Source organism: Oreochromis niloticus, linkage group LG11 (assembly GCF_001858045.2).
Source record: "Oreochromis niloticus isolate F11D_XX linkage group LG11, O_niloticus_UMD_NMBU, whole genome shotgun sequence".
Lineage (NCBI taxonomy): Eukaryota > Metazoa > Chordata > Actinopteri > Cichliformes > Cichlidae > Oreochromis > Oreochromis niloticus.
In genome coordinates this window covers 3,515,743-3,527,760 of record NC_031976.2, presented here as the reverse complement: position 1 = coordinate 3,527,760, position 12,018 = coordinate 3,515,743, and the positions used below count along the sequence as shown (strand labels likewise).

The window sequence follows — 12,018 nt, the reverse complement described above, 5'->3', positions numbered from 1 at the left end:
TGGCAAGCAAGCCATCAGGTCGGCCGTCTACTCCGTTCCACTTATCTGGTAGTCCGATCCAGGGTTCCGCGCTCACCGGCGCTGGCTGACGTTGCAGCGCGGTGACGGAAGTGGAGAGTTGGAGGACAGTTCCGGTGAGAGATTCCACTTTTGTGCTCAACCGATCCACCATGCCGCGAAGGTATATCACTTCGGCTTTCAGCCGTTCGAATTCCGCTGGGTCTATGACTGGCTCAGACATCCTGTCACGATCGGGGGTAGCGCGCGAATTAAACACAGCAATTTGGCGTGCCCGTGTGGCGTGCTGGCTAGACCCAAACGCGGTGCAGGCTAGCGATGGGTTGGAGCAGGCACGCGGTTACTCTACTAACGATCGGTGCACAAAGCACGGCTTCGGAACCGACGTTACAGAGGGAGAGCGAACTGAGCCGGGATGAGTGGGAGAGTCAAGAGAGAAAACACTCACGGTTGCTGAAGCAGGCGGAGACTGACGTCGGCGAGGGTTCGGAGCTCCTGACATGAAGAGATCGATGTCTGAGCGGAGAACAGGTGGGTGGTGTCTCTCTTTTAAGCCCGACCCGGTGATCAGCTGATCACCGCCTGACACCAATAGCACAGCACCGACAGAAGTTACAGAATGTGAGCAGAAATATACCAAATATACACATATATAAATACAGAGACACATATAAATACAGAGTATACAAAAGGGATAAATAGAATAAATAGGAATAAGAATACAAGGGAATTGCACATTTCAAGTATTGTGAGTCTATTGCACCGTTGGATATTAACAAGAAGTATTGCACAGTGAAAAGGCACTACAGCTTAATTGTTCCCCCCTCTTTTGTCCTCCTGTTTCCCATCCCTCTCCCCTCCAGAGAGGAGTTAAACAGTTTGATGGCATGTGGGACAGAGTTTTTAAGTCTGTTGGTTCTTGACTTTGGGAGAAGCAACCTGTCACTGAACAGACTCCTCTGGTTGTTTATGGCCGGGTGCAGAGGATGCCCAGCATTGTCCATAATGTCCAGCAGGTTATTTAGTGTCCTTTTCTCTGCCACTGTCACCAGAGTGTCCAGCTTCATGCCGACCACAGAGCCAGCCTTCCTGATCACTTTTTCCAGCCTGGATGAGTCCTTCTTTGCTGTGCTGCTCCTCCAGCACACCACAGCATAGAACAGTACTCCAGCAACCAGCAACCACCGACTGGTAAAACATCCTCAGGAGCTTCCTGCAGATGTTAAAAGACCTCAGCCTCCTGAGGAAATACAGTCTGCTCTGGCCTTTTTTATACAGGTGCTGAGTGTTGCATGACCATTCCAGTTTTTGTTGTCCCAATAGCAATGTCCCATATTTTGATCAGCACCATGGAAGGAAAGACCAGCCAAAGGTTGGAAAAATGGATACATTTTTTAAGCTCAAACTGAAAATTTAAAACATTTTCTTCAACTAGGCTACCACAAGCCCACAACAGATTTAGCTTTGTTAAAGTAACTGTAATGTCTATAACAACAGAAGTCCGCTAACCACTGACTACACATGTCACTGTACAAAAACACGTACACTCATTTAGCAAATTCCTCATTTAACAGTCATTTCTAGTGGACCAGCTATATTATACACAGACATTAAAGTATGAGCTCATATAACACATACTGTTCAGAGGACTTACTTTCTTTTAATAATTTCTTTCAAGTGTGTTTTTACGAGAGTAGAATGGTTTTATAGCATATACATCCTTAATGACTTCAAAAACAAAAATTGGTCCACTAGTTTGAATTTATTTAGGATTTTCTCTAATCCACAAACATTATTACAATATTAGAATGTTTTAATTAATTATATCGTAGGTTGCCAACGTTCTGCTTTGCTTAAATTTGCACAAATTTGTGGCAGGTTCTGTGTAATAAGCAGGAATTTAATAACATGGTAACTGATTAAAAACAAGCATCAGGAAGTCTGGAATGAAATGGAAACACTTATGCAACATGCTAAACCACCTGTTTCAAAAATATTAATTTCTTAATATTTAAAATGAAATGCTAAAAATGTACTAAATGTGTTAAACATTTATCATAAAGGAAGTTTGAAAATAACTACATGGGTTTTTTTTATGATCATGGATCACAATATTAAATATAACAATTTATTATATAGGTCTATTTAAAATCGTTTTTGAAAACTTTAAACGAATAATACATATAAATACATTAGATTTGCATGGGAGTGTAGAGGACCCTTTTTCACAGCATATATCTGGATGACCATGCATAATATTGTAAAAATATTTCAGGTAGGAAAAAAACACACTGAGGCGACTGTTGTGATTTGGCACCGTATAAATAAAATTGAATTGAATTGAATTATGAGGCTGCATAGCTGAAGACCAGTCAGATTGCCTATGATGACCCCAGCCAAAAGTGCCAACATTGCGGACTTGAGCACCAGAACTGGACCACGAGAAATCAGAGAACGTAGCCTGGTCTGATTCAATTCGTTTACATTATGTGGATGGCCATATACATGTGCACCATTTACCTGGCACCAGGATACCCTATAGGTAAAAGGCAACCCTCCAGAGACAGTGCAGTGCTTTTGGCAATGTTCCGCTGGGAAACCTTGGGTTCTGTCATCTGTATGTGAGTGTTACTTTGACAAGTGCCAACTACCTAAGCAATGTTGCAGACCATGTACAATGTATATCCTTTTATGGAAAGGGTGTTCCCTGATGACTGTGGTCTCTTTCAGTAAGATAATGTGCCATGCCACAAACATGGTTTGAGGAGGACAACAAATTTTAAGTATTGACTTGGCCTCCAAATTCTCCAGATCTCAATCCAATCAAGCATCTGTGGAATGTGCTGATCATGTCCCATCCATGGAGGCCCAAGTTTGGAACTAGAGGGCTTAAATGACCTGCTGCTATCATCTTAGAGTCAAATGCTAGTGGAATCCATGCTTTCATGGGTCTGGGCTGTTCTTGCAGCAAAAAGGGAACAAATGCAAAATTAGGCAGATGGTTATTTTTGCCTTATTGGTGAATATACCTATAAGTTATATAGTTTTTATATACCTATATAGTTTTTGTGTTTTTCCTGAATTATGTACTTGAACTTGAAGTTGTAATTGTAATTGACACCAAATCTAAGCACCAACAAACTCTTAAATAGTTGCCAGTTGTTGGACCCAGGTCAGATTTACTACTTTTTCTTTTCAAATATTTATCTATTGCTATTATGCGCTGCGTCATTTCACAGGATGACTAGTATGCAATTTCTTCTTCGTCTTCTTCCATTTTACTGGCAACCCATTTAATTAGAGCAGGAAGTTGTACTGCCCCCTAATGGAAGAGAATGTAATTTTTCTGCCCGTTAGTTACGCCGATTGCTTAGAGCTGGGATAGAGAACTCCAGGCCTCGAGAGCCGGTGTCCTGCAGGTTTTAGATGTGTCCCTGATCCAACACAGCTGATTTAAATGGCTAAATTACCTCCTCAACATGTCTTGAAGTTCTCCAGAGGCCTGGTAATGAACTAATCATTTGATTCAGGTGTGTTGACCCAGGGTGAGATCTAAAACCTGCAGGACACCGGCTCTCGAGGCCTGCAGTTTCGTACCCCTGGCTTAGAGTACTAATCAGGTGGAACCAGATGATCTTCCACGTCACACCTGATCATTTCTCACGGCACACCTATGTGCCTCGGCACAGTGGGTGGGAAACGCTGCTTTAAAGAATAAACTGCCATTCTTCCAAAAGGTGATTGCTCTTTAAGATCTGAGATCTAGCTGATAAAAAGTACTCATATTGCACTCCTTCACTGCACCTGAAGCAATATGCGCAGAAGATCCATGACTTAATACAAACAGTGGACACGCTAGACATGGAACTGGAGGACTGAGGAACAAGTTGCTACATTTGCCAAAAAGCGTAGTGGGTTTTATTTGTAAACTCAACATCTGATGTAACAAAGAAGTTAAATACAACAGTAAGGTGTCATTTTTAGGTATGGTGAGGGGAAGATAGCAAATGGGGTCACAGCAGGTGTCTTAGTGGAGGATAGTCATCCTATCAGCCATTCCCTAGGTCCCATGAAAATGCAAAAGTTTAGAGAATGTTTCAAGAATAATATCTACCTCGCTTCATGTGTCATACAGTTACACATTCTCATCAACTGCTGGCTGAAGTGTTGTCATATATCAATCTATCATATTGTTTGTCAAGCCCTCGGTATTTCAGACTACCGACTCCAAGGAGTCTGAAAAATCCTGAGCTTTTGTGTCTGCAGTTCATCTGCCAGCTCAATTTGAACCAGTTAGGGCCTTTTGGTCATAGACAGACAGAACAACAGGTCACTCAGGAATGGTCACATGAAATAACACATACATGAAAGCAATTGAACTCAGGTTTTTACACCCACCAAAACTTACAACAGAAGTTTTTGCATATTAGTAATATAAGGATCAACATTTCCTTTTTCAAATCAGAAAAGACCATAAAACATCACTGAACTAGATTAATATTTTGGCTTGTTTAAAATACTCAAGTACTTTACTTAATTATTCACCCAAAATGGGATTTGTTACCCTACGTGTTGCATTAATTTTTTGTTACTCCATAAATTCACCTGAAACACATTGTCATGTAATGACCAATTAAATGGTCAACACAGTAAAAGTGGAAATTGAGACTATGCTACAATCCCGAGTGCTCATCATTCCCTTTGTTACCTGTTGTTCAGGGCAGATTTAAACAGAATAAAAATGTTGGGAAAAGAACAGAATATAATGTAATAGAAAAGAGTCATGCTTTGGTGCTAAGCCCCTCACACCTCGTTCAGTGTCAGGTCAGCTTTAGGGTTGCCCCCTAACTGTCATCCTTCGTCCAGATTCACAGCCAAAAACCTACTTTCTTGCATCGTCTCCCAGCTCCTTAACAGCTTTCCTCAGGTTTGCAACTATTGCTCCAGCACCACCAGTAGCTGGACAATTGTTTTGCCGACAAAACCCCTGACACCCAACTTCCCCAGGGTAAAGTACAAAATCCTTACAATAAGGGAGAAGGTGGAGATTTTTTCAATGTCCCTTTAGATTTAAACATATCTTAATTGTCCAATAGAAAATTATAATCTTTCTTAACATCTCTGCAGATTGAATAGCTGTGGCAATACATAATGCCACAGCTGTGTATTAGCTGCATAATGCAATAACTGTATGGATTAATTTTTCTTTAGCTTTGGATATACAGACTTGACTGCTCTTGGTAGATCACATTATGTCCTAAACATAATGCACTATGAAAGGTGGACAGTACGGTAGTATTGGCACTCCTCAGTATAAGGCCTCAGCTTGAACAGAGCACAGAGTGCTGAGAATAGCCAAAGGTTATTTAGATCTTATTATAATGAACAAGAGTGATCAGCTAGCACAGAAGCACAGTGACTCATAACATTTCTGGGATTTCTAATCAGCATTATTATAATGAAAACTTTTTAGGAACACTCCAAAGCGAAAGCCCCCAAGTGCAGACACACATCAGTATGGATGGCAGCATGCCAGAGCAGTGGACATGTCACTGGTGGAAGGATCTGTATCTCGTTTTTAACATGTGCCACTTAAACAGCTATCTTTAGTTTGCATGAACCCTAATTAATCTTTGATGAAATCAACGGCACACCAATTTATCAAGGTTAAGAAAAACAATTGTTATCTGGGGAGCTTCTTTGAACTGATACTAGAAGTGCAGTCTGAATCCCACCAGTACGTATTGTAATTTCCTGCCCTGCTAAAGAGACATGCTCATTTTTCATGTCTGTGACATGCTTTTTTGTAGGGTAAACTTTTCTATATCTCGGCAGCCATCATGTCTCGAATGAATGGGCAACTGATGGCTGAGCTATTATGACTGTAGAGCTAAGCACAATTGTTGATTTATTTTTAATGAGTTTTCCAATTATGCAAGCAATAATACTCATTAGAAGTTACCCTTGAGAGTCAGCTCTGGAGCAGGCCAGCACTGTGCAACTTCTGCTTTCAGCTGCAGGATAGTGAGACTCCTGGGCCACACTTTGAAATGGGGAGTCCTAACTCAAAAAAATTGATTGAGGTGCAGACGAAAGTACTTTATGTTCTACTATTAGCGTGGCAGCGTCTTCCTTTGTATCGAAAGAAAAGTTCAGTGTTGCTTCACACAACCAGTTCTTTTAACGTTTTAATGAAAAAATAGGACAGTTTGTGTGTTTGTGTCAGTCAAAGACAGTTCCAGACAGGAACATTAATCACTGACTGTGAACAGACAGAGATCAATGCGGAAGGGTTTGTGTCCAGCCCCTGCTGGGAACAGTTCTCCGTCAAGACTCCTGGGGTGACAGGCTATAAATCAGGATTTGTTTGCTGTTGGGGGAATCCCCAAAACATACAAACATACAAACTCTAATCATGGCTTGATTTTACTTTCACTGGTATACTCTATAGGCCATGGTTATCATTAACCTTTAACATCTATCCAGTCACCAGTAATTCATCTAAGGTTAAGGGTATCTTTGGATTAGGTTTTCAGCTACCTCTGTTTATATTATATTGATATCTTATGTTGTGTTGTTTGGAACATCCAAAATCAGAAAACACCTCCTAGGTTTTTGTATTTATTTTCCTCTAATTGAAATTCAAGTCTGTTTGACGTTTGAATGTTTGAATGAACAGTAGTAGGAGACAGCAACGCCCCTCAAATGTCTTAAACCTGAAGTCATTCAATTCACTTCATTTCACTTTTATTTATATAGCACCAAATCACAACAACAGTTACAACAGTTCAAGGTAAAAACCTTACAGTTACAGCAATACAGAGAAAACAGAGAAAATCCCATATGACCCCCCTATTAGCAAGCACTTTGGCAACAGTGGGAAGGAAAAACTCCCTTTTCGCAGGAAGAAACCTCCAGCAGAACAAGGCTCAGGGACGGGTGGTGGTGACTGAGGAAGAGTGGCACTCTTCCGCAGCTCGTGTTTGCCGTGAGATTAATAATTACTCAAGATTAAATGCAGAGTGGTGTACAAACACATTGTGAGTGAAAAAAAGGTGAATGAGGAAGAGACACTCATTGCAGCGTGAGCCATGAATTATTATGTATGATTGAACATATGTTTTTATAGAATATGATACACTACTCTATATCAAGCAGAATACAAAGTGGTTAAAGCTCGAACTTGATATTGTCATTAGCATTAATCCCGAACACTGATTTTTCTGTTAAATAAGTACAGTTACTTTTACTTCCATACTTACTTAGCTGATTAGCTAAGCCTGAACTTCAATTCAATTCAATTCAATTTTATTTATATAGCGCCAAATCACAACAAAAGTCAAGGCGCTTCATAGAGAAAACCCCAACAATCATATGACCCCCTATGAGCAAGCACTTTGGCGACAGTGGGAAGGAAAAACTCCCTTTTAACAGGAAGAAACCTCCGGCAGAACCAGGCTCATGGAGGGGCGACCATCTGCCGCGACCGGTTGGGGTGAGAGAAGGAAAACAGGATGAAAGACATGCTGTGGAAGAGAGAGAGAGGTTAATAACAGATATGATGCAGAGAGGTCTATTAACACATACTGAGTGAGAAAGGTGACTGGAAAGGAAAAACTCAATGCATCATGGGAATCCCCGGCAGCCTACGTCTATTGCAGCATAACTAAGGGAGGATTCAGGGTCACCTGGTCCAGCCCTAACTATATGCTTTAGCAAAAAGGAAAGTTTTAAGCCTAATCTTGAAAGTAGAGATAGTGTCTATCTCCTGAATCCAAACTGGAAGGTGGTTCCATAGAAGAATAAATTTCTTAGTTTTTTGACAATATTTGCTGTTTTTGTGACACGCTACTAAAAATATAAAAAGCATACAGTACTTGGTTGAGACGTAACATTTCAACAACAAAAGTATAGATATAGATTTGACCCTCTTTAACAACATTCCAACATAACATTATCATTGATTGGGGAGATTAAAATTAATGATATATTTTTATGTGGTTCAGCCACAACTCTACTAAAACCTCAGCCAGTAATAGGTAGGCCAACTTATGAACCGTCCAGTTGTCTATATGACTGCCGCGGTACATGCACCACATTTGCGCACTATCAGAAAGTGCCAAACAGAGCCCTGGTGGAGTGAGGAGCTGTAAAGAGAAGCAGAGTGCTCTGTTTATATTCTAAAAATGTTTTAATAAACATAAACATTAAAAGTGAATCTCTGTCCAAAAAATGCACTCAGTTTACTTTTTACTCACTATGAGCATCATTCATTATTCTCCCACAGTAATTAAGGTTAGGATATGTATTTTTTTTATTCCAATCCATTCTTCTTTTGCAGCATTTAAATAAACTTTATCAGATTTATGATTTTGTTACAGACTTTTCAAAAAAGTGTTTTGTTTTTCTTTCACAGATGTGGGATTAAATTGTGTTAAAATGTACAAAACATTGATGTCATGTTTTGAGACGAGGACCCAGGCACAGAGAGATTTGATGAATTTAAGAATCTTATGATTTAATAAAGAAATTTGCAGACTTGCACAGAGATGGTAAAATTATGATGACTGATAATGGAGACGAAGACAACAGACGACGAAGACAGGAAGGAACAGGGGTTTAAATGCACCAAGGAGACAGTCATAGAGAACTCGGGACAACTGGAGACATTTAAGGATGCAGGGACTGACAGAGACAGGGAAGAATAGAATAGAATAGAATAGAATAGAATAGAATAGAATAGAATAGAATAATCCTTTAATTGTCCCACAAGGGGAAATTTGGTTGTAACAGCAGCCAAAAAGACACATATACAAACAAACAGTACACAGGACACAGAACAGAAACATACACAATTTTTCCTACATATTTACATTAACCCTTGTATTATGTTGAAAAAATAATCACATTGATTATGTTGCGGGTCAAAATGACCCGCACTGTGTAAATCCACTCAGAATTGTCAAAAAATTGCAATAAAACAATAGCAACTTTATTTTCCATTAGAAAAACATTTAGAACACAGACATACAACACAGTTTGAATTACCATAACTCTTTTTAAGAACAATTTAGTAAAAGTTTTCCCTTCTTTACAAACACATTTCTTTTTAACTTGCCCGATTTTTTCAGTTTTTCAGTGTTCAACATTTTCAATTTTGTCCACATGATGGACAGAATGTAACTGTGTGCTTTCTGCAGATGTACTTTTTGCATTTCTCACAAACAGTGTTTGTTTTAATGTCTTCTCGTGAGGGACAGACCTGGCATCTTTTCCGTTTCTTTATACCTGGTTCCACTGAATCCACTGCAGATTAGTTGGATGGTGCACACTTGACCTTTTCAATGACAGCTGCTGCTGCTGGGGATCAAGCTGGTCTGACTCGCATCTGGATCTTGGGAGTGACAAGACTTTTTCCCAGTTCTTCCAATGTTGGTTGATTTCAGTCCACAGGACATAGGCATTGTAAGCAGACACATCCAAATATTGTAGAAAATTACCAAGGGCCAACGAGCTGTCTTGCGCTGGCAGCTGTATGTCGCTGTGACTTTGTCAAGATTGTCTACTCCTCCTTTGGTGGAGTTGTAGTCTAGGATCATTTGTGGTTTTTTGTCATTTCTTGTGCTCAGAGATGCATCTGTGTGCATTGTGCTCATGACAAGAACATTCTTGTTTTTCTTTGGGCAGTATGAAACAACTGTTGCTTTCTCAGTGAAAACAAATAATGAGGAATGCAGAGATCTTCCCTGCATCTTTAAAATTTCACTGGGAAGTTCTGGCTTATTTCTTCTGATTGTTCCCAACATAGTCAGCTTTCTCTTCTGAAGTTCCTCTCCAAGCCAGTAGGATGTAAAGAAATTGTCACAGGTGATGTTATGCCCTTGCAGCCCTTCACTCATCTGCAGCACCACACGCATCCCCTGATTCTTCTCAGATGCTCCTCCAGGTAGCTTTCCAGTGTATACTTGCATATTCCATGCATAGCTAGATTTTGCATCACAGGCTGCCCATATTTTGATGCCATACTTGGCCGGCTTGTTGGGCATATACTGTCGGAAAGGACAGCGACCCCTGAATGGGACAAGGCGCTCATCAACAGTAACGTGGGGACCAGGGTTGTACAACAAAGGTAGAATTTCCACCCATTTATCCCATACATCTCTGATTGCAGCAAGTTTGTCTCTTTCACGTCGACCAGCTCTGGTTTCACGGTTATCAAATCTGATCACACGAGATATTTTGAGAAATGTCTCCAAAGACATTGTTGCTCGAAAGATTGGCCTTCCATTCTCTTCATTCCATAGACTTGCCGTTGCTTCTCCCTTGGACCTGTATACTCCAGCTAATATCAGAATTCCAATATAAGCATCCAAGTCAGTCTGATCCAGTGGCTTCCACTTCTCTTGAAATACACGCCTCCCTTCCAGGTTAGTCATGTCCAGTATGATCCTTTCTATTGGAGGGGATATGAAGAGTTGAAATGCTGATTGAATATCATCAACTCGTGTGATGGCAAATCTTATAGGACCAGGAGTCATTTTGATGACATTAGAAGATGACAGCCTGCCTTGACTTCGGTGTGGTGATAATGACCATTTTATATTACCATCTTTAGATGTCCATGTCTCCTCTGTGGATGATGATTGCTGCATTCCTTGGTTTTCATTTGATGTAGAGATGGCGGCACACTCCTCCTCAGAATCCTCCTCCTCGTCTGAAAATTGGCAGTCTGGATCATCAATAACATTGTCCTCGGCCTCTGAAAGATCCTCCGTCTCTGAAACATCTTCTTCTTCATCACTATCCCAGTTCAAAAGCAGTGATAAAGCTTCTTCAGTCGTCAACCTCCTGGAGCTCATTTTTGGTGTGTTGAAATGACATGAGAACAGTGACAAGAATAGGGGAGAGAAAGTTTCTTGCATACACACCTGGGTCTGAATGTATATTCAGAAGCAGTCAAAACAAAGTACATCAAAGGGAAATGTTTATTTTGGATCTGAACAACTCTTTACTTACATAAAAGTGTGCGGGTTAAAATGACCCGCAACATCATCTTTGTATACAAACACTGCAGAGACATTCCAGGACACATCAAAGTGTCCATATTTTACACACCAGTTCATGACCCCAGATAAGGAAAAGTCATAAGGTTTCATGAAGAAAAAGAAAGGATGACCAGTACTTTGGTCAACACAAAAACTGGAATGGGTCAAATTGACCCAAGAAGGTTAAGGACAATGGTTACTACATACAGAGAGTACTGTACAGTTATTAAAGAAGAAGTCTCATCGTGACGTGTAAAGTTTATTTTGCCTGGCTGTGCAGCTCTCTGGGTGCTCAGCACCCCCAAAGCTCTGATCCTAGAATCGCCCCTGCCTGGAAGTAATAAATGCATGAACTAGTTTTTCAGCGTCACTCTGAGACAGGATATTTCTAATTTTAGAGATGTTGCGCAAATGGAAGAAAGCAGTCTTACATATTTGTTTAATATGTGCGTTGAGGGACATGTCCTGGTCAAAAATGACTCCATGGTTCCTCACAGCATTACTGGAGGCCAAGGTAATGCCATCCAGAGTAAGAATCTGGTTAGATACCATATTTCTAAGATTTTCAGGGCCGAGTACAATAACCTCAGTTTAATCTGAATTAAGAAGCAGAAAGTTAGCAGCCATCCAGGTCTTTATGTGTCAAAGGAAAACCTGGAACGAGAGCAAGAAACACAAACTCAGTTTATTTCGTGTACACGGGCGAAGCTTACTGCGTGGCAAGACACAAGCAAGTCGCGCAGAGCCTCAGTCCGTTCTTTATTTTATAGCAGAAAATAGATTACACAGCATCTCTAGGTGGAGCATATGTAATAGAAAAACATCTCTAGATATGGTTATCGCATGAGTGGCCGTTATCCATAAGACAAGAGGAACTAGTATCTTTTGTCATATCAGCTTCAGGTTGGAACTGTCTCTGCCTGAGCGTGTGTGACTTTGTAATTTCTGTTCCTTA

The 12,018-nt window shown here is 40.4% G+C and overlaps 1 pseudogene; it reads right to left on the bottom strand.

Moving 5' to 3' along the window:
• Positions 1 to 9,300: 9,300 nt before the first annotated feature.
• Positions 9,301 to 10,877, bottom strand: LOC112848230 (piggyBac transposable element-derived protein 4-like; annotated as a pseudogene).
• Between the last annotated feature and the right edge of the window lie 1,141 nt (positions 10,878 to 12,018).